This window comes from Podarcis melisellensis, assembly GCF_964234715.1.
Source record: "Podarcis melisellensis genome assembly, chromosome: 14".
Taxonomy (NCBI): Eukaryota; Metazoa; Chordata; class Lepidosauria; order Squamata; family Lacertidae; genus Podarcis; species Podarcis melisellensis.
The window spans coordinates 23,701,037-23,726,564 of NC_138546.1; the positions used below are offsets into that span (position 1 = coordinate 23,701,037).

General features: G+C 47.3%; 1 protein-coding gene across 2 annotated transcripts in view; it reads left to right on the forward strand.

The window, feature by feature from the left end:
* Positions 1-25,528, forward strand: part of PRKCB (protein kinase C beta) — a 184,681-nt gene that overhangs the window by 43,066 nt on the left and 116,087 nt on the right. The window lies entirely within an intron of this gene.

Genomic DNA, 25,528 nt, shown 5'->3' on the forward strand with positions numbered 1-25,528 from the left:
GAAGTGTCCTCCTTCTCCTTTCATGGAAGCCTTTAGCTGGGTCTGCCTGCAATAAACCAGAGGATTGAGTTGTGGGGAAGAGCAGCAGAAGCACCTGGCTGCTGGATCAGACCCAAAGACGACCCATGTACAGTGGTACCTCGGGTTAAGTTCTTAATTCGTTCCGGAGGTCTGTTCTTAACCTGAAACTGTACTTAACCGGAAGCACCACTTTAGCTAATGGAGCCTCCCACTGCTGCTGCACCACTGCCACACATTTTCTGTTCTCATCCTGAAGCAAAGTTCTTAACCTGAAGCACTATTTCTGGGTTAGCGGAGTCTGTAACCTGAAGCGTATGTAACCTGAAATGTATGCGGTACCTGAGGTACCACTGTAGTCCAGTTTCAGGGCACACCTTAGTTTCTTAGGGGCAAAATGAACAACACAGTGTCTCAAGCCACTTGTTAAATGCAGGCCCTGACAGATTCCTGTCACGTTATCTCTGGGAATGCATGTGCACAATTTAAAGTGAAGCATGGGGTGGAAGCAGGGAGGTCAAACCTAAGAACATCCTCCTGGATCAGGCCAATGGCCCATCTAGTCCAGCATCCTGTTCTCACAGCGGCCAACCGGATGCCCCTATGGGAAACCCAGAAGCAGGACCCAAGCGCAAGAGTGGCTCTCCCGTCCTGTGGTTTCCAGCAACTGGTATTCAGAAGCATTGCTGCCTCCAGATGTGGAGACAGAGCCATCGTGACCATCAATAGCCCTCTCCTCCTCGAGAACTCTCCCCCCTCCCTGTTTTGACAGCTCTATCCAGGCACACACCTGTTCTTAAATTTGCTTTAGAGATTTCATTATTGCTTTTGAAATCTGCTTTCATTTTTAATTCTATTCCTTTGGGAAAATGACTAAACACCAAGAAGAACTTTCTGACAGTGAGAAAGTGGGAAAGTGGTGGCCTCTCCTTCCTTGGAGATTTTAAAGCAGAGGTTGAATGGCCGTGTGATTCTTGCAATGCTGGGGTTGGACTAGATAACCCTTGGGGATGCCTTCCAACTCTGCAATTCTATGAAATAATAGATCCCCCTTTAAAACAATCACACTGATCTTTCGGCACTTAAGTCTTTTGTACTGCAGACTCCTGAGCTATTTCGGTTTGATGGCTTCATTTCCAGGTGCTTCCGAGCACAGAAATGTTCCTCATTCTGCCATGGTGTATCAGGGGCTGCTAGATGAAGCTGTCACTTTTTGTGAACGCCCCCCCCCCCTTTCCTGGCTACCCAGAGCCTGTAACTTCTCTTTCTGGCTTGCACAGTCTCAGCGCAGCTTAGAGGAGCTTATTGGTGGGTGAGCAGGCGGGTGGGGGGGGGTCCTCATTGGCTCCCCCCTCCCTTCTTCTTTTGCATAAGAATCCTGCTGGGAAATGGCTGTTTATGCTTCAGGGAGGCTGATGTTTAAGGAGCGTTTGCAAGGGCTGATGGGGAAATGCTTCTCTCTCTTTCTCTCCCACCACCAAATGGGTGATGTATTTTTATTAGACTTGATATATAATGGCTGCTAATAAGAACTATTCCAGCCTTCCTTTCTGCCGGGGCTGTCACAGCTTCAACCAGCAAAAAGGCTGATTAAGCAAAACATAGGCTGAGGAGAACATGGGGTGCTGCCTTATACAGAGTCGGACCAACAGTCCATCTAGTCCAGTGCTGTCTACACTGACTGGCAGCAGCTCTCCAGGGTTTCAGACTGGGACATCGCCAGGCCTACCAGTGGGGAGTGCCTGCCAGTGGGGATTGAACCTGGGACCTTCTGCATACAAAGCAGGTTCTCTGCCCTTGAGCTGTGCGCCTTCCTTTACGTTAGACATAGGAAGCTGCCTTAAATGGAGTCAGACTCTTGGTCCATTTACGCAGCTTAGTATTGCCTACACTGACTGGCAGCAATGGCTCTCAGTTCAGACAGGGAGCCTCTCCTAGCCCTACCTGGAGATTGCACCTGGGACATTCTGTATGCAAAGCAGGTGCTCTACCACTAAGCTGCACCTCTTCCATTTAGGATGATAGTCCTTCTTTAGACTACCTGCTACAGTGGGTAAAGTGACTGTGTCCCTCTGCCCCTGGATCTCATTAGGGGGCACTTACACCACATCCACCTGCCCAAAGCTAACCTAATAAGCGAGGTTTGCAGGCCCCGTTAATGATCAACTGATCCTTGGGGCTTGCAAAGTGCCTGCCAGCTTGGAACCCTTGACATCTCCCAAGAGAAATGGGGAATTCTGGAACACGATAAAACTAAGCCCTTACAGCCAATAACCTTTAAGATCTTGTGTGTGTGTGTGTGTTTGTGTGTGTGAGAGAGAACGAGAACATTTCCGTGTTCTTATGTGGTCTTTTAGCTGGTGTGAGAGGCATGGGCATAGCCAGGATTTACGTTAGGGGGAGCAGGTTTCATATTGGATAGAGAACCTACAAAAGGACTCTATATGGGCTCTTGGGTACCCCTTAAGAGAAAATCAGTTTCCTCCCCCTCATAACAGGGACCAGAAACTCAGTTATTTAAGTATTTTTATTGAATTGCAGCTGTCCCCTCCCCGTCCCACATTTTTCATTAGGACAGTGGCACATGCCAAAACATTCCTAGATCTGGAAAACCAGCCAAAAATTCTCTTTGCAGAGTGGTATGTAAATCAATCTCTTCGATTCTTCAGAGCCTGCCCTCCTTCTGAGAGAGAGAGAGAGAGAGAGAGAGAGAGAGAGAGAGAATGAGAATGGTACCATTGTGGAACCAGAAGACCTGGGCATAAGACATTCTCTAGGCTGGCTTATTTCCTCCCTTAGCAGAAGGGATCTGATCTAGAGAGGTTTTATCTGAGATTCCTTCTCCTCCCACTGTGCAGTTTGATCTCCTGCCACCCTGCTTCCTCCCTCCCTCCCTCTGGCCCCCACTGTCCCACAGCTTCTTCCAGACGAAACTGGCTTCCACAGAGACCCCCCAAACTACTTATGTGAAGATTAAGGCAAGCTTTCCAAAGGTTTGGTTTGCAAGGTCAGGGGTGGGGAACTGAGGGCTCCTCTACAGTTCCGTTTGTTCTGTGATTTTCAGTTGTACTTTCTTTCTTTTTTTAAAAAATGCTTTTTATTGGTTTTCCTAAACAAAATTAAATAAAACACAAACTCTTACATTCAACATTTTTGTATCTTCTTATTTCCCATGTTGCACTTTCTACTGCTGAATCAGAACGAATATCAGTCAGGTTTCTTCCATTCAGCAGTAAACAGCCGGTTTTCCTAGGGAAAGTGGTGGGACAAAACTAAAACATCTCAGATCCATGTCTAGAAGTCATAGGACAAATCTGGGAGAAATCAATGGACAAATAGTAGTGTTTGGATGAGTCCTAAATCTGGCCAGTAGACCAGATCCTGGCCTCCACTACCTTCCTGCAGGCCTTTATTTTTTTCTTCCTTGGCATCCTTCCCTGGCATTTTGAAATCAAGGATTTGGTTGACACTCTGAGATTTTGGATATTTGATTTATTTGGGGATTTAGGTGCTGAAAACACTTAAAAACAATTATGTGGCAGAAAATAAATTGCTGTGCCTGCGTATTTGTCGAGGAAAATGCTAAATCCCATTAGCTGCCTTTGGCAACTTTTCTTGTGAGTCCTGCTGTTCTCCTTTCACAGCAGCCTGAAACACAGAAGTGGAGGAGGCAGAAGCTTTTCCTGTGTGACTCCATTGAACTCGGTGGGACATACTTCGGAGTAGATTAGTGGAAGGGTCTCTTTTTATTGAGCTTGTGGCTCTGCTGCTCAGAACATGTCATTCTTGCTCCAAGGAGCTACAGAGTTCGACTAAAATCATTGAAGGTTGGAACAGGTCCCCTATGAGAAAAGTTGGGGCTTTTTATTGTTGGGGGGGTGGAATCTGAGGAAGGGGCACATGATTGCAGAGTCTACAAAATCATGCAGGGTGTAGAGAAATGGATAGAGAGATGTTCTCTTCTCCTGCCCATGATTCTAGAACCCGCCCAATGAGGCTGGATGTTGGGAGATTCAGGACAGAGAAAATAAAGTCCTCCTTGACATGCAGGAGGCAGCGATGGCCTCCAACCTGGATGGCTTTAAAAGAGGATTGGACAAGTTCATGGAGGAGGAGGAGGCTATCCATGGCTACTAGCCACAGTGATTATGCTTTGTAGCCATAGTCATAGGCAGCAATGCTTCTGAATACCAGTCACTGGAAACCACAGGAGGGAATGGGAGACTATGGAATTGGCTCCCAGTGGAGGCAGTGATGGGCTCCAACTTGGATGGCTTTCAAAGAGAATGAGAAAAAATCAAGGCTATTGATGCCTACTAGTTGTTGTTGTTATTATTGTTGTTATCCAACTTTTCCCATGACACAACTCAAGGTGGCTTGCAGATAAATGTCTATGTACCAACTCCGGTATTGCTGGACTAGATGGGCCCTTGGCCCAGAAGGCTCTTTTGGTGCTCTTATGTTCAAGCTATCTGACTTTGTCCTTCTCCTTCCCTGGCCCTGGATGAGCAAGCCATACTACTTCCCCTTGCACAGTGTCCCCTGTGAGCAGCACATGAGCCCAACCACAGATGTGTCCCTCTTGGCTTCACCTCTGTGCCTGTCTCCTGCTCCTCCTTCCGCTTCCCGTCATGTAGCTGTGCTCACTGTGCTGCCAGGAGGCATCCCAGACATCTTCCTTGGGGAGGGGAGAGGGTGGGAGAGGGTGACTGGAGACAGTGTTGTTGAGTAGAGAGCACCCCCTTCCACACACGTACCAGCTTCCATCCAAAGGACTGTGAGGAGATCCATCTGTTGCCCAGCATATACCACAACGGTGTTATCCCCCCCCCCCCCATAAGTCTTAATTAGCTGTGACAGGTGTAAATAATTCACAGCCTCCTGCTCTTTTTCATGCCTGGCAAATTCATATGCATGCAGTAAATACAGCCTTGGGTTTCATTCCCACATATTCTCCACTGCAGCTCCGATATCGGCTCCATCCTTTCCAGGAGTCCTCAGAAAATCACTGAGCATGAATTGGCCATGTTCTCAGCCCTCCGTATGTTTTGGGCTGTAGCAGGTCGAGGCAGATGGGAGCTGAGCTGCATTGGCTGGTGCTGAGGGGAGCTGTAATCCAAGGCATATGGAGGGATCACCAGGTTGGAGGAAGCTTCTGTAGACGCTGCTTCATCTCCCACATCTAGGATCATAGAATTGGTCTTTGCAATTCAGGAATTACATATGAAGAATCCCTGACTGCTCTGGCTAACGCATAGGCTACAGGCTGCCTACAGCCATCAAGGGGCTTTAGTGGTCTCCCATCAACACCCCCTATTTGTAATTTAAAATAATCATATTTTAAAGCAAGTTTTGACTGCTCCTATGGGTCCCCTGCTTTGAAGCTATTTTCTCTCTCCCACCAACCCTCAACTTTTTAACAAAAATGTTTTTGAAATTCCTGACTGCTCCCCTTTTTATTTTTTTTATAAATTTTTATTAATTTTCAACATATCATTTTCAACAGTAATTAAACATATTTTGACATCTTATACAATTTTTTTGACTTCCATCAATCTCATCTGAAAATTTTCCAATCTAATCTCTAAATACACATTTCCCACTTCTTCAATTACATTTAATGCATAACTAGTATCACTGTTCTGTTTCTAATTTCCAATGCTTCATAGATTTCCCCTTGTAGCCCTACTAGCATAATTTGTTGGTTACCGTTGCTCTTCAAATAGTTTGTATATTTCTTCCAATCTTCTGTAATCTCTGGTCCCGCAGGATTCGAATCCTTCCTGTCATTTTATCCAATTCTGCATAGTCCATTAATTTTGTTTGCCATTCTTCTTTCATCGGCATCTCCTCTTGTTTCCAGACTGCTCCCATTTTTAAATCACCATCATTTTAAAAAGTACTTTTATGGAGCACTCCTGCAGTTCCCCTGATATGATACCAAAATGTTTCTGTGATACCCACCCCCCCAGAAGCATCCACCTCCCTAATGTATCATTAAAAAACCCTTCAGTATTTCCAGTTTGGCACATGGGGCCTTCAGTGCTGACTCATGGGCCAATGTGAGCCTCAGCCTGAAAAAGCTTCGCCACCCGTGGTCTAAAATAGGGGTGCTTTCCAAGGATACAGAAGTATTTCCACTCTCTGCTGTCCAGTGTTTGGGCTTCCTGGCACGATCTGCAGCAAATCATTTGGCCATTTTGTGAGTTAGAAGGCAGGTGTGTGCATTCTGGGGGCTCAGCTCAAATGTGAGGGTGTCTGTCATTTGGCAAGGACCCTCCTTAGTTGCGAGTTTCACACTTGGTTCCCCACAAAGACATTGCTTTTGCAGCTTTAGAACTGCTGTTGCCTTAATGTTAAATTGTGGTATTCCGTCCCGCAGGAGGCAGTGGTGGCCCCCAACCTGGGTGGCTTTAAAAGAGAATGGGGGAAATTCATGGAAGAGGAGAGGTCTTATCAATAGCTGCTAGTTATGATGGCAGTTCTCTGCCTCCATAGTTGCAGGCAGAAATGCTTCTCTGTACCACTCACTGCGGAGGGACGTGGGTGATGCTGTGGCTTAAACCACAGAGCCTAGGACTTGCTGATCAGAAGGTCGGCGGTTCGAATCCCCGCAATGGGGTGAGCTCCCATTGCTCGGTTCCTGCTCCTGCCAACCCAGCAGTTCGAAAGCATGTCAAAGTGCAAGTAGATAAATAGGTACTGCTCTGGCGGGAAGGTAAACGGCGTTTCCATGCGCTGCTCTGGTTCACCAGAAGCGGCTTAGTCATGCTGGCCACATGACCCAGAAGCTGTACGCTGACTCCCTAGGCCAATAAAGCGAGATGAGCATCACAAGCCCAGAGTCAGCCACGACTGGACCTAATGGTCAGGGGTCCCTTTACCTTTACCACTCACTGCAAAGTTACCACAGGAGGCGAGAGGGCTTCTTGTGCTCCAATCCTGCTTGCTGGTTTCCCAGAGGCATTTTGGTGGCTACTGTGAGAACAGGATGCTGGACTAGATGGGCCATTGGCATGATCCAGCAGGTGCTTCTTATGTTCCTAATGTCCTTTTGCTAATCATCCTAGCCACTGAAGTGTTCTTTAGGCAATGGGTGTGGGATTTTTAAAATATTTTTGCTGGGGCGGGGAGCTTGAATCTGGAAAATAGAAGTGGCCTGAGTTTTTATGTGGCTGCTTAATCAGCACAAGACACACACACACACACACACAGAAAGAGAGAGAGAGAGAGAGAGAGAGAGAGAGAGAGAGAGAGAGAGAGAGAGAGAGCGAGCAATTGATCTGTTTGTTACCAAACCCACAGTGGAAATAAGAAGGAAAACCCTGAAGATTTATTTGAAGTACCTGCTGGGTATTTGGCAGAAGCAACCCACAGTGCATCTTTTTATTTGGATGATGGAAGCATGGGTGTAGCCAGGGGGGCAGGGAGGGGCAGCTGCCCCCCCTAAATCAATACAAATCAATAAAATACATAACAAACGGAGGTTCTGCTCCCCCCCCCCACAAAAGGCTTCTCTCTCCAACAAAAATCCTGGCTGCACCCATGGATGGAAATATCTGCAATAAAAACTGAACAGATTCCCCCCACCCCTGCAGCTAGCATTCTCCTCATTATGTTTAGACACTTAGCTTTCTCTGGTCTTGGTCACAGAGCACAGCTGTAGCATTTGATTGTTAATTTGGAAATCTTCCAAGCTCAAAGCTGCAGCGCAGTGGCAGATCATCTGCATTCCCAGATAGAACCCCCCATAGCATCTCCAGGTAAAAGGTAAAGGTAAAGAGACCCCTGACCATTAGGTCCAGTTGCAGACGACTCTGGGGTTGCAGCGCTCATCTCGCTTTATTGGCCGAGGGAGCCGGTGTACAGCTTCTGGGTCATGTGGCCAGCATGACTAAGCCACTTCTGGCGAACCAGAGCAGCGCACGGAAACGCTGTTTACCTTCCCACCGGAGTGGTACCTATTTATCCACTTGCACTTGGACATGCTTTCAAACTGCTAGGTGGGCAGGAGCAGGGACTGAGCAACGGGAGCTCACCCCGTCACGGGGATTTGAACCGCCGACCTTCTGATCGGCAAGTCCTAGGCTCTGTGGTTTAACCCACAGCACCACCCGCATTCCAGATCTCCAGGCAGGGCAAGAAAAAAATCCCCTGGATGAAACCCTGGGGTTCAACCACACTTATGGTATATTTTCCTTTGCGCTTTCCCAGTCCATGCCCCAATTCTCTTACCCCACCCCCTGCCCAGCTTTCCCCAGGAAAGCCCACTCTTTATTGTTGAATTGGAGCAAATGACCATTTGGGTTTTCTGCAGATTGAAATTTGCTCTTATTCAACAGTAAAGAATGGATTTTCACAAGGAAAGCACCAGGGCAAAAAAGAAAAAAAGTTGTTAGACATGGACCTGGAAAGCCCAGATCTGTGCCTAGAAATGGGGAGCAATGTTAAGTGTGGATTAGTCCCTGGAGAGTTGCTGCCGGTCAGTGTGGACAGTGCAGACTTTACTGAATTGTATTAATTGTTTTGTTGAATTTGTTGCTGTTCTTTGTTTTATTCCTAAGCTATTGTGTTTGACATTATAATGATTGCAACATTTGTGGGGTTGTTGTTTTTTTAATGCTGTTGTGATTATTGTAAGCCACTTTGAGCTCAACGTTTGTTGTTGGAAAAGTGGATTACAAATATTAAATCGAATCAGAGCTAGGTGGTCCCAATGATCTGACTTGGTATAAGGCAGCTTCCCTCCCACTTTTCATGGCTACTAGCCCTGATGGTTGTGCTCTGCCTCCACGATGACAGACAGCAATGCTTCTGAATGCATGTTCTGGAAAACACAGGAGAGAAGAGGGTCTTTCATGTGGTATCTGGGTAGCCACTGTGAGAGCAGGATTCAGGGCTAGATGGGCACCTGGTCTGACCCAGCAGCCTCTTCTGATGTTCTTGTGGTTGCTCAAGTAAGGGGCTGGGGTTGTCTCAGAGTTACAAAGGACCTGCAACAGCACCCAAGTTTAAGAACACCCTGGCCTGCAGCATCTCACCAGACAGGAATTTGCCATGATTTTCCCTGTTCCCGGCTAAGGTGGATTCACCGTGACGCGAGATCTGAAGTGTGTGTCTGCAAGATGGTTCCCTTACAGGAACACGATATGACTGAGGAAGTTCTCATCTCGGAGAAGCATCTTGTTTCCCGGGAGACGCGGCGCTCTCAAGTTCTGCAAAGGGCAGGAGGCTTCAGCTTCCGAAGTCGGCACGACTGCCTGCTTGGCAGCTGTCCTTGGGTGACTCGCCAGCAGAGCTTCACCTCGGTTCCTGTTTCTGGGTCTGAGCAGGCGGCTGTGTGCTTGACTTGCATGGCTGCTTTCTCTCTCCCCTCTTTGGGGAGTGTGGTAGCAGAAACATACGCCCTGAAGGATGAGCAGCCTCAGCCACTAAGGGCAGCATGTTGGAAGTGCTCTTCAAGGAAAAGCAGCTCCAGAGGACTCCCCTTTCATTCTGGGTGGCTTCCAACATCTGTAAAAACATAGTAAAACATCAGAACTTCCCTACACAGGGCTGCCTTCAGATACCTTCTGAAGGTTGTGTGGTTACTTATCTCTTTGGCTTGGGGATCGCATAACTCTGTACCCTCCAACGTTTCTCCAATGAAAATAGGGACATCCTAAGGAAAAGGGGGACATTCTGGGATCAAATCAGAAACTGTGATAGCTTCTGTAAATCCAGGACTGTCCCTGGACACTTGGATTTCGGTAGTGGCACCCGCCCTGTGGAACGCCCTCCCACCAGATGTCAAAGAGAAAAACAACTACCAGACTTTTAGAAGACATCTGAAGGCAGCCCTGTTTAGGGAAGCTTTTAATGTTTAATAGACTATTGTATTTTAATATTCTGTTGGAAGCCGCTCAGAGTGGCTGGGGAAACCCAGCCAGATGGGCGGGGTATAAATAAATTATTATTATTATTATTATTATTATTATTATTATTATTATTATTATTATTGGAGGGTCTGAGCTCAGCATCCTAACTGTGGCTTCCAGGCACTGGCATTCGGAAGCATTGCTGCCTTCAACTTGTAGCAGCAGAGCATAGTCATCACGGCTAGTAGCCATGGATAACCCTCTCCTCCATGAATTTGCTTAATCCTCTTTTAAAGAGATCTAGGTTGATGGTCGTCACTGCCTTCCTGTGGGAGTGAGTTCCATAGATTAACAATGCACTGTGTGAAGAGGGACTTTCTTTAATCTGGCCTGAATCTTCCAGCAGCTGACCAGAGCACAACAGCACCACTCTGTTTGCCTGTGATTCCCAGCAACTAGTATTCAGAGGCATGTTGCTTCTGACAATACAGGGAGAATTGGGCTTCTTTAAGTTTCCCATTTTTTTCTGTTCTTAAGCTCGGTTTTGCCACATTTCCAGATCAGTTTGCAAGCATTTATCAAAAGTACTCCCGGAGACATGTCAGTATGTGTGTGTGTGTGTGTGTGTCCTGAAATACACATTTTTTATTGCAAGCAGTTTTATCCAATATAATGCATTTTTGTAAGCTGGTTACACCCATGGATGCTTTTTAACGTACACCTTTGACTTGTACATTATTGTATGCCTGTTTTGTTCGGAGAACCACGTTGAAAAATTCTCACTGCAGAGTGAATTTTGGAGGAGCGCCGTGTTTCATTCTGTTTTGTTTGGGGAATTGCAATCAGATGAGTTCCCATTAAACTGTGAATGGAACCAAATTTCTCCCCCATGCCAATTCAGGGGCTCATTATGTGGACAGACAGAGACTTGTTTCGTTGCCAGGCGATGAAGATTTCCAGAGGCGCAGCAGCTGAGCTAGTTTCTTGCAGCAAAAGCAACAAAGACTCTTAAGGCACTTTAAGGACTAAGACCTCATCCACACTGCCACTTATCCCAACACTTTCCCCTTGGAAAACTCGCTGGTTACTGCTGAATCAGAACAAATGCCAATTGGTTTTTCTGCAGATTGACATTTGTTCTGATTCAGAGGTAAACAGTGGGTTTTCCCATGGAAAGTGGTGAGAAATGAAAAACCACTCAGACCTGTGCCTATAAATATACTTGGTACAAGCGGAAAGTATAATCAACTGTTTTTATTATGTAGCAAATAACTTCCGGATGCCTCATAGGAAGCCATTCACAAATGAAATAACTATTAGAGGCGACCAAGCAACTTTCTTCTGTCCATGTGCTGTTGCTTCATCTCTGATGCAGCAGAGATAAACAAGAAACAAAAACCTGAAAACCTTCTCTTGGGGCAGCAGCAGCAGCAAATGGCAATCCTCCGTTGCTTTTTCCGTTCATCAATCAACTATATGCAAACCCATCAAACCATATCTCCACCAGAGTCTGTAATGTGCCCCTTATGTAGGAACTGAGCACCCACACCAGCCTGTTGCCTCCCAGATCTTTTGGACGAAGACAGTCATTAACATAAGCACACAGGAAGCTGCCTTCTACTGAGTCAAGCCACTGGCTCTGCAGGGTTTCAGGAAGAGATCTCTCTCCAAGCCCTACCTGGAGATCCCATCGGGGATTGAACCTGGGACCTTCTGCATGCAAAGCAGATGCTCTCCCACTGAGCTATGGCCCTTCCCTGCATTACTCCCAGTCAGCATGGCTGTATGATGCTGGGACTGCTGGCTGGGGCTGATGGGAGTTGTAGTGCAAAACATCTGGCATCCACCTGGGTCGGGAAGACTGGCATATCATGTTGAATTGGGAGGGCTCATGGCCATGCTAAGGTATGGTGAGGCACTTCAGTACTTATGACTTGTACTTCCTGATGAATAAAGATCAAGCCGTCTGCCTGCTTAGGACTGCGTGTACAGGATACAACCAGCCTTGGTTTTCTATAAAATGAAATGAAATGTGGGCAGCAGCTGTTGCCTCATCATCCCAGAACCCCAAGTGTATAACCTGATATCTCAGCACCTAGGAGGGACTCATCCAGCCTGCAATGTCCATTCAGGAACTCAGTCTATAAGCAAACCTCACAGCAACAACACTCCACCTAATTGCTATTTTTTTATCACCCTGGCCTTTCAAGCAACCACCACTCTCTGCTGTGTTGTATGATCTCTCCTGACTGAGAGTTCTGCAGAAGTTGGAAACTTGCCACTTTGGGGGGATGTTTTAGCTGGTCCTCTGCAATGTAATACCCAGCTGTGGACTTTGATGGATAACTTTAAGAAATGCTCTGAAAAATGCATTGTGTGTGTATGCTCATATATCCAGGAGCAGGCCTCTGAATCTTGCTTTGAGATTTGTCTCAAACCTAAAATTATGTCCCTGCTTTCAGATCCCTGGCCCCTTTGTATTTCGGAGCTACATTTCCATCTGCTTTGGCAACTTGGGCTGATAACCTTTCTGGTGCCTGCTGAATTCTGAAAGCCTTAGCATTTTGGGAGTGAGATGTCTGTGGCAGTGCAAATCTGTTAATTTATACCCTGCAAATATGCACCTATTCCCCCAGCCCTGTATCAAGCATTGGATAGTCTGGTGGCGTCTGAAATTAGCAGAAGTCTGTTCAGTCCTTTTAATTTTGGGGGGAAACTGCTATATTTTTACTTTTTACTCAGCATCTTTTTCAAAGGGGAAATGGTCTGGAAATGTTGCTTGCGTGGGTCGATGAAGAGAAAAGCTTGCATGAAGCAACTGGTTAGCGGCTCTTGAGTTTGAGGAAACCAGGCAGTGTGTCCCTTGATACCACGATCTGCATCTTAGGAGTAATAGCAAGCAAAGAGACTCACGCTCTTGGATGCTTGTGAAACTCTCTAGGTCCCTGGGTGGTCTTAAGGGGTGAGGAGGATGTGCTTAGGGATTGGGGGAGGGGAAGAAAATGTGGGTTAACATACTAAGCACATTTACTAAGGCCCATTGAGCAAAATGAGCCTTGCTTTTAAGTAAATAGACATAAAGAAATAATAACAATAAAATAAATTATATGCCACCCATCTGACTGGGTTTCCCCAGCCACTCTGGGCAGCTCCAAACAAAATATTCAAAACACAGTAAAACATCAACCATTAAAAACTCCCCTGAGCAGGGTTGCCTTCAGATGTATTCAAAAAGTTAAAAAGTTGTTTATCGGTTTGACATCTGATGGGAGGGCATTCAGCTGCATCAGGCTAATGGCCCGTCCAGTCCAGCATCCTGTTCTCATAGTTGCCAACCAGATGACACTGGGAGGTAAAGGTAAAGGTAAAGGGACCCCTGACCATTAGGTCCAGTTGTGGCCGACTCTGGGGTTGCCACGCTTATCTCGCTTTATTGGCCAAGGGAGTCGGCGTACAGCTTCCGGGTCATGTGGCCAGCATGACTAAGCCATTTGTGGCAAACCAGAGCAACGCACGGAAACGCCGTTTACCTTCCCACCAGAGTGGTACCTATTTATCTACCTGCACTTTGACATGCTTTCGAACTGCTAGGTTGGCAGGAGCAGGGACCGAGCAACGGGAGCTCACCCCGTTGCAGGGATTCGAACCGCCGACCTGCTGATCGACAAGTCCTAGTCTCTGTGGTTTAACCCACAGCACCACCCGCGTCCCTGACACTGGGAGACCCACAAGCAAATTCAAGCACAAGAGCCCCCTCCCCTCCTGGTGGTTTCTAGAAACTGAGATTCAGGAGCATTGCAGCCTCTGACAACTAGCCCTCTCCTCCAGTCTTCTTTTAAAGCTATCCAAGTTGGGGGCCATCATTGCCTCCTGTGGCAATGAGTTCCATTGTTTAGCTATGCACTGTTGCACTTTGGATTTTCAGGGCAGCTAGCTGCCTTTGTGTGATGCTCTTGTGACAAGTCCCAGTATTGCTCATCTTCCCACTGTACAGAGATGGAGAGGCTAGTGGCCCATAATCCCCATATCAAATCGAGGGCAGAAAAAGAAACTCTAAATGACTCTCTCCCAAACTGCAATGTTCTGCCCACTAGATCACACTCTCTCACAGCACCTTTGCCTGCTTCTGTTTTTATTTTTTGCACATTACAGGACGGCTCTTGGGTCTTCACAGTCAACATGTTCTCATTTCCCCCAGGTGGAGTTTCCCCAAGGGGATAGCGTTGGTGTTCATGCATTTGCAAGTCTGAACAATGTTGCTTTCTTGCTAATTGGTCAGTGACTGAAACTGTCTGTGAGTGCCTTAGAGTTCTCTCTTTCTCTGGCCATGCATTTGGAGCACATAGCTTTCCTCCCAAGAATACTACAGTGGACTATTTATTTTTTTAAACCCTTCCAGGGTCAACAGTTGAAGTGTCCTTTGAACCCCTCTTTGCCCCTACAGCAAAAGGAGAATCTGAAGGAAGCACCTGTTGCTCCCTTGGGTATTTGTTCTGTGAGGCAAACCTTAGGTGGCGCCTGTTGACAGGAAGCGGCAGAGAAAACTAGAAGCCTGTCAGTCTCTTCTCCTCAAATCTGTAAGCTGCTTCCTGACCAAGTAAGCCCTCCACCTCTCAAAATGTTTTACAATAAAGCAACGAAAGCCATATAAACAACTGAGCCAACTAACTTACTTACTTTCTTTCTTTCTTTCTTTCATAAAATTGATAACACAGATTGATGGGGGGGGGCAGCCCTCAGCACAGTTCGCAAAGAGAACAAAACAAAACAAAATCAGTAAAAAACAAACCTTAACTTATGTATTTACTTATTAAATTTGTATACCGCCCTATACCCACAGGATTCTGGGCAGCTGGAACATAAGTCAGCAATAAAGTAAAAACAGATTAAAACATTGATTGACAATCTACATGTCAGGGTAGGCTTGCCTAAACAAAAGTGTTTCTAGCAGCTATCAGAAAGGTGGCAGTGAAGGCGCTTTCCTGATATCAATAGGCAGGCAGTTCCAAAGGGTAGGTGCTGCCACACCAAAAGATCTTTTTATTTATATACAAATGCAGAATGAATATGATGTGGCACTTGTAACCATGCCAGTTCCACAGGTTCGAAGCAGTTGAGTGGGCAAGGAGTATGCAGTAAGGAGATCTTGCAGGTCTTTGAGAAGACAATCTTGGGTGCCCTAGTGGATAAGCTATGTCACGACTCCAGCTTTGCCCCTTTGGCTTCTGGGGTTTCACAGGGCTCCACACTGTGGTGGCTGGTGCCCACCGGGACTGGCAGGGTGGAAGGCTAGGAGACCAACATTAGGTGGCACCAGAGCCAATGACAAGCAGAGCCAACTACTTCTCATTTTGTCTCCTCCCTCCTCTCTGTTCTACAAGGGCAACACCTGAGACAGAGGAGGAGGAAGCTGAGAGCCAGGCTCCGCCCCCCTGAACTGGCTTTAAGTAGGCAGGTGGGGCTGCCCTCATGGAACAGCCTTCACTGGTTCCACCATGTCCTTCATGCTATTTAACAACCAACGTGAAACAGCTGGGTGAGTTCATCCAGATTTTTGGGCTGAAGAGTCATCAGTAGGCAAGTGACATACTGCTCCACATCTCTTCTTGTATTAACCAAGAGAAGTAGGGGAACTTCTAAACCAGTATTTGCAGACAGTGAGAAAAACCACCCTTTGAGAAAAAACTGCTATCTGGAGATGTAATTGTTTCCAGCGTGAATCAATCCATTGCAAACGGGAGTAACTGCCAGCGGATTCCTCAGGGATCCTTTGGGATGTTGCATGTGCTGGCGGACGTTGAACAGCCTTTGTCGGAAGCTATTCACTTTCTCGGAAAGCTCCAGTTCCCTGGAGGGTGCAAGAATCAGAATGGATGGGAATAAGGACTTTCTCACCCGGCACACTGTTAAACTATGGTATCTGCTTGCACAGGATTTCATGATGGCCACCAGCTCAGATGGCTTTGAGGAGGGGATATGGAAATTCATGGAGGATCAAGGAGCACTGTGTTGCATTCATGAACTGCTTGGGGGCTTCCCATCAGGGCATCTGGTTGGCCACTGTGAGAAGAGGGAAGAGGGGACATGATAAAAGTTTAAAAATCACACATGGCAGGGAGAAAGTAGATAGAGAATTTTTCTCATGAATGTCCAATGAAACTGTATGTTGGGAGATTCAAAACACAGAATAATAGAATGATAAAATCTTAGAATCCTAGCGGTGGTAGGGACCCAAGGGTCATCAAGTCCAACCCCCTGCAATGCAGGAATCTCTACTAAAGCATCCATGACAGATGGCCATCCAGCCTCTGCCTAAAAACCTCCAAGGAAGGAGAGTCCACAACCTCTCGAGGGAAACCGTTCCAATGTCAAACAGCTCTTATTGTTGCTCTGCTCAGGCTTGCTCTTGGCCCTGCCTACCTCTAGCATGAGGCCCCTTGAAGGTTGTGTAGAAAGGAAGGTGGCCCCTCCGGCTGAAACATGCTCCCCTCTCCTGCCATTCACACATTCTTTGTGGTTCCTGCATTCCAGGGGATGGACTAGAATCAGCAGTTTTCAATCTGTGGGTCCCCAGATGTTGTTGGACTACAACTCCCATCATCCCTGAGCTCTGGCCTTGCTAGCTAGGGGTGATGGGAGTTGTAGTTCAACAACATCTGGGGACCCACAGCTTAAGAATAGCTGGAATAGATGATCCTTTGCCCTCCCTCCTGGTGCCTCCATTTCCTCTGATTCAGCCCTTCTCATGCCTCTATTTTCCCAGCCCTTCACTACACCTCAGCTGAATTCCAGACAGCCGGCTTGGGCAGGGAGCCAAACTACTTTGGCGTGTCTCCTAGACTCATCACAACAACACATTTATTATTATTGGTTGTTGTTGTTTATTTACAAACATGAACACACACACACATATGTTGGCAGTGACTGCCCTGTGGCAACACTGGTTTCGGAAACACAAGAGCAGTGCCTTAAGCAGATCCTTTGGCAGCCAGCTTCAAAAACTCCACATTGTGGGCAAATTCAAAGCTGCCTGCATGAAGTGAGCCCTTCTCTGGGCTTGGCTTTCTGTAGTTAGCATGATCAGAAATTGAGGTGAAGAGAGGTGCCGAAAGGTGAGCCCTGAAATTACACAGTTAATTGCCAGCTTAGAGTGGAGTCATCTGAGATGCCTGACAGCCTCTAGTGATGAAATGAATTTTGACATGAGGGTATGAAAAGCAGGCCTGGCCTTCCAGCCGCCCTCGCTGAGACTCTGTCACAAACTCTCTGAATAAAGATGCCCATTGCAAGTGCTTCTAAGAACATGAGAAGAGCCTGCTGGATCCGGCCAATGGCCCACGCAGTCCAGCATCCTGTTCTTGCCGTGGCCAGTCGGATGCCATGGGGAAGCATGCAAGCAGAACCTAGGTAAGAGGGCCATTCTGGCTTGTAGCCATTGTTTGTTTCTCCTCCATGAATTTATCTAATCTCTGCCTCCTGTGGGAGTGAGCTCCACAGTTTGGCTATATTCTGGGTGAAGAACGACTTTCTTTTATGTGTGGGATCACGGCTGGAATACTGTATCCATTTCTAGGCACCACAATTTAAAAAGGATGTTGAGAAGCTGGAACGTGGGCAGAGGGGGCAACCAGGATGATCAGAGGTCTGGAAACCAAGCCTTATGAGGAACGATTGCTGGAGCTGGATGTGTTTAGCCTAGAAAAGAGGAGACTGAGAGGAGATACGATAGCCATCTTCAAATAACTGAAGGCATGGAAGATGGAGCAAGCTAGTTTTCTCCTGCTCCGGTGGGTAGGACAACCAATGACTTCAAGTTACAATAAAGATTCTGACTAAACATCAGAGAGAACTTTCTGACAGATGTTCATTTGCTCACACACCCATTTTTCAAGCTCCCATCCAAGCCACCAAGGAGTATTATCTGAATTCAAAGCCATGCTCTAGACAGGCAAAAGCACTCAGCAGGGTACAAAGCAAGGGGGAGGAGCTGTGGCCTTGGGGAGTCGGAAGGGCCCGCTAGAGAACCCCCAGAGGAAAGGCTATACCTTTTTCAACCCTTTTCAGCCATGGGCTGGTCCACTGTCCCTCAGACCATGTGGTGGGCTGGACTATATTTTTTTTTGGGGGGGGAGAACGAATGCCCCACAAATAACCCAGAGATGCCTTTTAAATAAAAGCACACATTCTACTCATATAAACACACCAGACAAGCTCCACAAATAACCCAGAGACGCATTTTAAATAAATTTTACAGCATGTAAAAGCACGCTGATTCCCAGACCATCTGCAAACCGGATTGAGAAGGTGATTGGGCCACATCTGGCCCCTGGCCCTTAGGTTGCCTACCCCTAGGCTATGCTCTGCCTGCACCAGTTTGAGGCAGCAATGCTGTAAACCACAGGAGGTGACAGGGCTCTTGTGCTCAGAGCCTGTGACAGGCAGTTGCATTTCAATGCTTGGAAGAATGGGAACATCAAGTACAGTTGAAGTCAGAGATGTGTGAACCCAGCAAGTTTGTGCTCAGGACTTGGAATGGATAAAGCTATTCTCAGCCGCCCTCTGCCCCCTCCTGGGAATCAAAAGCAGAGAGCTGCAGGGATCTCCGTGGAATGAAAGATAAACAGATGACATGTGTGGGTGGGTGCAAACTCAGCCGTGTCCCCAATGACAGGGTTTTATGACACTGTTTACGAGCAGCTGGGAGTGATGGAGGGAGGACCACGATTTGTGATACTGCAGAAGACCCAGTGCGCCAAAAATGGCCCAGTCAAGGGCCAAAGGGCTTAGAGCAGGTTGGACCATAGGAAAAGGAGATGGGGGAGGAGCCAAAACAGATAGGAGGAGGAGAAAAGAAAGCCTGCATGTCGTCAACTCAGACCCCTAGCAAGCACAGTCTGTCCCTCCCTGGCAAACTGAGTGGCACAGAGAGAACAGGAATGAAGGGGTGGGGGCAAAAAGAGAGGTGTGACCCCACCCACTTTTTACTCTGGCTTATGACCCACCCACAGCAGACAAGTATTATTTACTTGTTTATTTGCATTTATATCCAAGGAGCTTGAGGTGGCCTACATAGTTCTCCTCCCCCTTTGCCCCCCACCCACGACAACCTTGCAAAGTAGGTTAAGCTGAGAGTGAGTGACTGGTCCAAGATCACCCCATGAGTTTCATTGCTGCGTGAGGATTTGGTCCCTGGTTTCCCGGGGTCTAATCCGGTTGATTCAAAAAACCAGTAAGGGCAAATGTTAACGTTCTAGAAAATCAGTAATCATACCAGTTTTTCTCTTAAAACAGGGAGTGTGTTAGTGTTATTATAAAAACTAAAGAAAAAAAGGGAGAAGCAGAGTTTGATCAGGATTTGGGGCTTTCTAGTTTAGAGAAAAGGGAATGTGATGGCAATGTATAAAATTATGCGTGGCATTGCAGAAAGTGGATGGAGAAAAGCTTTCCCCCCTCTCTCATGACACTAGAACTTATGGCCATCCAATGAAGCTGAATGTTGGAAAACTGAGGACTGAAAAGGAAGGATCTCTTCATGCAGAGCAGATTTAAACTATGGAACTCACTCCCACAGGAGGCAGTGATGGCCACCAACTTGGATGGCTTTAAAAGAGGATTGGACAAATTCATGGAGGAGAGGGTTGTCCATGGCTATTACTCATGATGGCTATGTTCTGTCTCCATGGTCAGAGGCAGTAGTGCTTCTGAATATCAGTTGCTGGAAAGCACAGATGGGGAGAGGGCTCTTGCCTTCAAATTCTGCTTGTGGGATGCCCATTGGGATGGCCACAGAACAGACACTGGATCTGATGGACTACTGGTCTGATTGAACAGGGCTCTTTTCTTCTGTTTTCTTATGGTTTATTTATGAATGGTTGGGTTCCAGTTCAGGTCCATCTGCATCTCATGTTGTTCATGCCAGAAAAGGCCCCACAATGGCTTCATTGATCTCTGGAGGGACACTAGGGCTGAATCTAGACTCATTGAAGAAGCGTTTCATTTCAAAGCGTTGTAAATTTAAACAGGGAAAACCGGTAGAGAAAAAACGGGACTCCACGTCGCCATCTGGCGGCTCAACATTATATTGCACATACAAGACATATCAATCGCTTTTTCTTTACCAGTCTAGCTGAGTCCTAAGTTGGGGAAGGCTGAAGTAGAAAGACAGCCAGTTGCCCTCTGCAGGCCTTCTGAGTGAACGCAGGTGGGCTAAAAGCCGGCGATTGTCCCTGGGGTGCTCATGTGGCTTTGCCCCCAGACATCCACACAGAGGCTGGCTCCACTTCAGACTTTTGTACATTGAGAAGGAAGGTCCAAAGAGAGATTCAAGTGTCCTTAGCTGAATGCATTTGGATTTGGCTTTCAGACTGTCAATGCAAGAAGGTGGATCTGGTGTGTGTGTGTGTGTGTGTGTGTGTGGACACTGGGGGCTTGCCCCAGCCCCCTCCCACCTTTAGCAAATTCCTGGCTAGGACCAAATGCATTACGGGAACCCCTATGAATAGCAGAATAAAATAAGAATGAAGACCCTTAACTGTGGGCTGCAGATAAATTCCAGCATATAAATCTTTCTTGAAGCTTGACATTGTCTGAAGACAAAAAGCTGTAATGGGATAGGTTTAATTTTTTAAAATTTCCACCCTGGAATTAAGCATACTTATATGTTGCAGTTTCCTTTTGTTAGATGTTCCTTGCCTTCGCATATTCTTTCTTGGAACATTTTGTTTTTACGGGTTGGTGTGCAATGCTCCAATTAAGAAAAACAACCAGTTCCTGAAAGTAGGCTGGTTGTGGGGTGACTTTTCTGAAGATAAATTAATGTTATAGTACTCTAGTTCTGGGGGGGGGGTTGCTTCTGCAGTACTTGAATGCAACAGCATCTCTCCCCAGGAACTGGTATTCAGAGGCATAATGCCCCCAACAGTGGAAGGAAAACATAGCCAGCAGGACTAGTAGGAGCAACCTTTGAAAGTCTTCTCCTCCATGAGTTTAAGAACAGGCCAGTAGCCCATCTAGTCCAGCATCCTGTTCCCAGCCAGATGCCCCAATGGGAAACCCACAAGCAGGATCCAAGCACAAGAGCAGCTCTCCCCTCTTGTGGTTCCCAGCAACTGGCATTCAGAAGCATTGCTGCTTCCAACCACTGAGGCAGAGCAGCACCATAATGGCTAGTAGCCTTCAACAGCCCTCTCCTCCATGAATTCGTCTATTCCTTTTTTAAAGCCATCAAATTGGTGACCATCACTACATCTTGTGAGATCAAATTCCATGATTTATGCAGTGTTCACATTTACCGTATTTTTTGCTCTATAAGACGCACCAGACCACAAGACGCACCTAGTTTTTGGAGGAGGAAAACAAGAAAAAAAAATATTCTGAATCTCAGAAGCCAGAACAGCAAGAGGGATCACTGCGCAGCGAAAGCAGAAATCCTTCTTGCTGTTCTGGCTTCTGGGATAGCTGCGCAGCCTGCATTTGCTCCATAAGACGCACAAACATTTCCCCTTACTTTTTAGGAGGGAAAAAGTGAGTCTTATAGAGCAAAAAATATGGTATATCAGGTATTCAAAGCACTGTTATGCCATTTTTCACAGGCTTCCCCCAAAGAATCCTGGGAAGTATAGTTTGCTAAGGATGCTGAGACTTGTTACAAGGCCCCCGTTCTTTCCCCAGAGTTCCCTGGGTCAGCAGCGGAGCAAGCCAGTTGGGCGACTGGGGTGGTGTGTGTGCCCTGCGCCAAGGGCCAGCCAGCCGCGGGGCAGGGCGGGGAGGGGAGGGGCCAGCCGGGGCAGGATGCTCGTCGGGGCCTCTGCGGAATCCACCTGCCTCCTCCCACTCAGCCGCCCTACAGCTGAGGGGAAGGTTGTGGGCGAACCGTTTGGGGCAGCGCAGAGCCTGCGGGCGCCCAAGCCACTGTGTCACTCCCAGGAGAGATGTGTGGCTCAGACGCGCTGCAGGCCCCGCGGTGAGTGCTGCCCGGCATTTTGTCAACCCCCCCCCCCAGTGGTGACACCCGGGGCAGACCGCCTCCTCCCCTGACCTGGGTAGAGGGATCAGCTGATAAACCACTCTGGGAACTGTAGCTCTGTGAGGGAAATATAGGGGCCTCCTAACTGCTCTCAGGGACACAGGTGGCGCTGTGGGTTAAACCACAGAGCCTAGGACTTGCTGATCAGAAGGTTGGCAGTTTGAATCCCTACGACGGGGTGAGCTCCCGTTGCTTGGTCCCTGCTCCTGCCCACCTAGCGATTCGAAAGCACATCAAAGTGCATGTAGATAAATAGGTACCGCTCTGGCGGGAAGGTAAATGGCGTTTCTGTGCTCTGCTCTGGTTCTCCAGAAGCGGCTTAGTCATGCTGGCCACATGACCCAGAAGCTGTAAGCTGGTTCCCTCAGCCAATAAAGTGAGATGAGCGCCGCAACCCTAGAGTTGGCCACGACTGAACCTAATGGTCAGGGGTCCCTTTACCTTTAACTGCTCTCAGCACCCATAACATGCTACAGTTCCCAGGATTCTTTGAGGGCAGCCATGACTGCTGCAAGTGGTACAACAGTGTGTCAAATGTGTGGTGTGCATGTGCCCACTGGGTGCTCCTTGGAAACAAGTTGCCCCAAAGTTTCTATTGCCTGGTCCTTCAGCCTCAACCAAAATGACCTGCATAGATTTCCCCAGCCCAGAGGCAGGCGATGGGCCAAAACTCACATTTTGCTATTGGATCTCATTTGTAAATGAAACGACTTCCTTTCACAGCAATCTATGTTATGGATAGAACAATCTGTGTTCCTATCGATCGCTGAAAAGGCCAAGCACTCCCAGTCAATATGAGGTGGCCATCGCAATGGTTGCTCTGCTGCTCATTGGTAGAAACAGGAAGAACAGCTTTGGTCTGGCAGCTAGACTGGATGGCGAGTGGCTGAGCCTGCTCTGGTGATGGTGGCGGGAATGGGGGATCGTGATGTGTTTGCAGTCCTCCATCACTGGAATGTACTTATTTATTTATTTTTTAAAAATCCATTTATTAAATTACACCTTTTTGCAATATATTTTGATATGGTTGCCTAGTTCTGCACTGTGTAACATTTGGCACCTAATTATTTTGCTGCCTGGTGAATGAGAGCTGCAGACTCCAGGATGCTACTGGGAAGGTGTGAAGTGTGTGCGTGATATATATTTCATGCCTTCCTTAATAATTAAACTTTGAAACAGAACCTCAAGCGCAAGGATCAGAGAGGGTGTCATATCAGAGAAGGGCCGGGTGGAATTCTGGCAACAGCCTTGACTCCTGCTACATTCTCGTTGGCCACGTCATTGCTGTCTGAGCAACAGGGCTCTCTCCAAGGGCAAAATGGCTCATTCCCTCCCCATCTCCCTGTCCTCTGGTCAACAGAGAAAGGAGGTGTCCGCTAGAATCCCTGTGTACCCCCACCCTTGACTTTAATATTTAAAGACACCCTGGGGCAAGGGTGGGTGGAAGGGAGAGATAGAGAAGAACTGACATTTGCTCTGCATTTTAAAATGAAGCGACCTAATTTGCACCTCCCTAACTACTAAACAGATCAGAATGTCATTGTCCTTTGGATTTTGTACTGCTCTGAACTTTGCGATACAATTCCTGGCTCAAAAACCATGTGGGGATGCATACACTGACATGAAATACAGATTTAAATATATTTCTTGTGCTACAGTATTCACTTAAATATTGACTTATGTAAAGACACATCCAGAATTGACACAGTCCAGAAATAATCCCTAGTGAAAGGCAAATTGGGATCTGCTTATAGATCTCTGGGTGATCACCATGACTTTCTGACTTCCAATTGTTTAAGAACAGTAACAACCCAAAAAATATTCCTCCTTTCAGTTAGGCTGCTGAGATGAAGAAAACTTGGGAGGAGGGGAAACTGTGTGTGTGTGTGTGTGTGTGTGTGAGAGAGAGAGAGAGAGAGAGAGAGAGAGAGAGAGACTGGGCTGTGAGCTCAATGCTAGTGCTCAAAATAAAAAATAAATCCCTGCTCTGAGCATATGCTTGGAGGCACTCTGGTCCTTAAATTATGTCTCCAGCCCCACTCAAAGCTGCTGTATTGCACTGGGCTCTGATTGGTGGACCTTGGGCATCTTCTCTTGTATGTAGAATGTTCCAGGTCCAATCACCAATGGCATCTCCAGGTAGAGCTGATGGAGTAAAAGACTCATGCCTTCATACTGGAGAGCTGCTGTCAGTCCATGTAGACAAGATTGAGCTAGGGGTGGCCAGCTCCCAAGAAACTGCGATCTACTCACAGCGTTAAAGACTGGCAGTGATCTACTCCCTTTTTGGGGGGTCCAGGGCAAAAATATTGAGCTTTTTTAGGGGAGCCAAACTTGTTGAGCTTCTGGGGGGGGGCAGTGATCTACCACAGACGTCCAGTGACCTATTGGTAGATCATGATCTACCTGTTGGATGTGCCTGAGATGAACTTATGATCTGGATAAGGCAGATTCCTACGATCCTAGTAAAGGATAACTATGGCTGCACATGTTTGGAGTCTGGCTACACCATCGCTAGGGAAATGTAGTGTGCCATGGGAGGCGGGAGGCAGCAGAGAGAACTTGTCTTGGTTTGGGAGTGGCTGAACCTGGCCAAAGGAATTGCCCTCTGTGTTTCCCTTCTTGACATGGCCCCTGACAGAAATGTTGGGCCCTCTGCCTCTTATGGCCTTTTGCCCCCCACAGCAATTGCTGGGGAGCACAAGTGGGGAGAGATGTTTCTGTTGTGGTTGCCTCCTCTAAATGTCCTGCTTGTTGGCTTCTTCTCCTTGGGGCATCCGATTGGCCACTGTGAGAACAGTATGCTGGATGCGACGGGCTCCTTTGACCTGATCCAGCTGCAGCCAGACACTGGGCTGTCCTGTTCTTACACAGCCTTGTGTTTGCATAGGCAAACTCGGCCCTCCAGATGTTTTGGGGCTACAGCTCCCATTATCTCTAGCTAACAGGACCAGTGGTCAGGGATGATGGGAGTTGTAGTCCCAAAACATCTGAGTTTGCCTATGCCTGCTCTGGGCTGTCTCAGAAGGCTTCTGGTGTCTGGCAAGTAATACAAATGATCCTGTTCTGAGTAATATGAGCCCCCATCTAGCCAAGCGGTTCTCTTGAACAGCAAACCACGTTGAAATGAATGCAAGCAGCTCTGGAGCTCTGCTGGGCTCTTTTGCACCTGCAATCCGCTGCCCAGGTTGAGACGGTTTCGAAAAAGGTGAATCCGTATTAGGGGCCATTGGGAAAGGAGTCAAAAGTAAAGTTGCCAAAGTCGTCATAATGCTGTTATACAAAAGAATGGTGCGACCCCATTTGAAATACCGTGTGCAGTTCTGGTTGCCTCACCTCGAAAAGGATCTCGTAGATGTGGGAAAGGGCAACCAAAATGATCAAGCAGTTGGAGCGACTCTCCTGTGAAGAAAGGTTGCAGTATTGGGAACTTTTTAGTTTAGAAAAAACGGTGAATAACAGGCTAGAAGTGTATAAAAGTACAGTGGTACCTCTGGTTACAGACGCTTCAGGTTACAGATGCTTCAGGTTACGCACTCCGCTAACCCAGAAATAGTATCTCGGGTTAAGAACTTTGCTTCAGGATGAGAACAGAAATCGTGCTTCAGCGGTGCGGCAGCAACAGGAG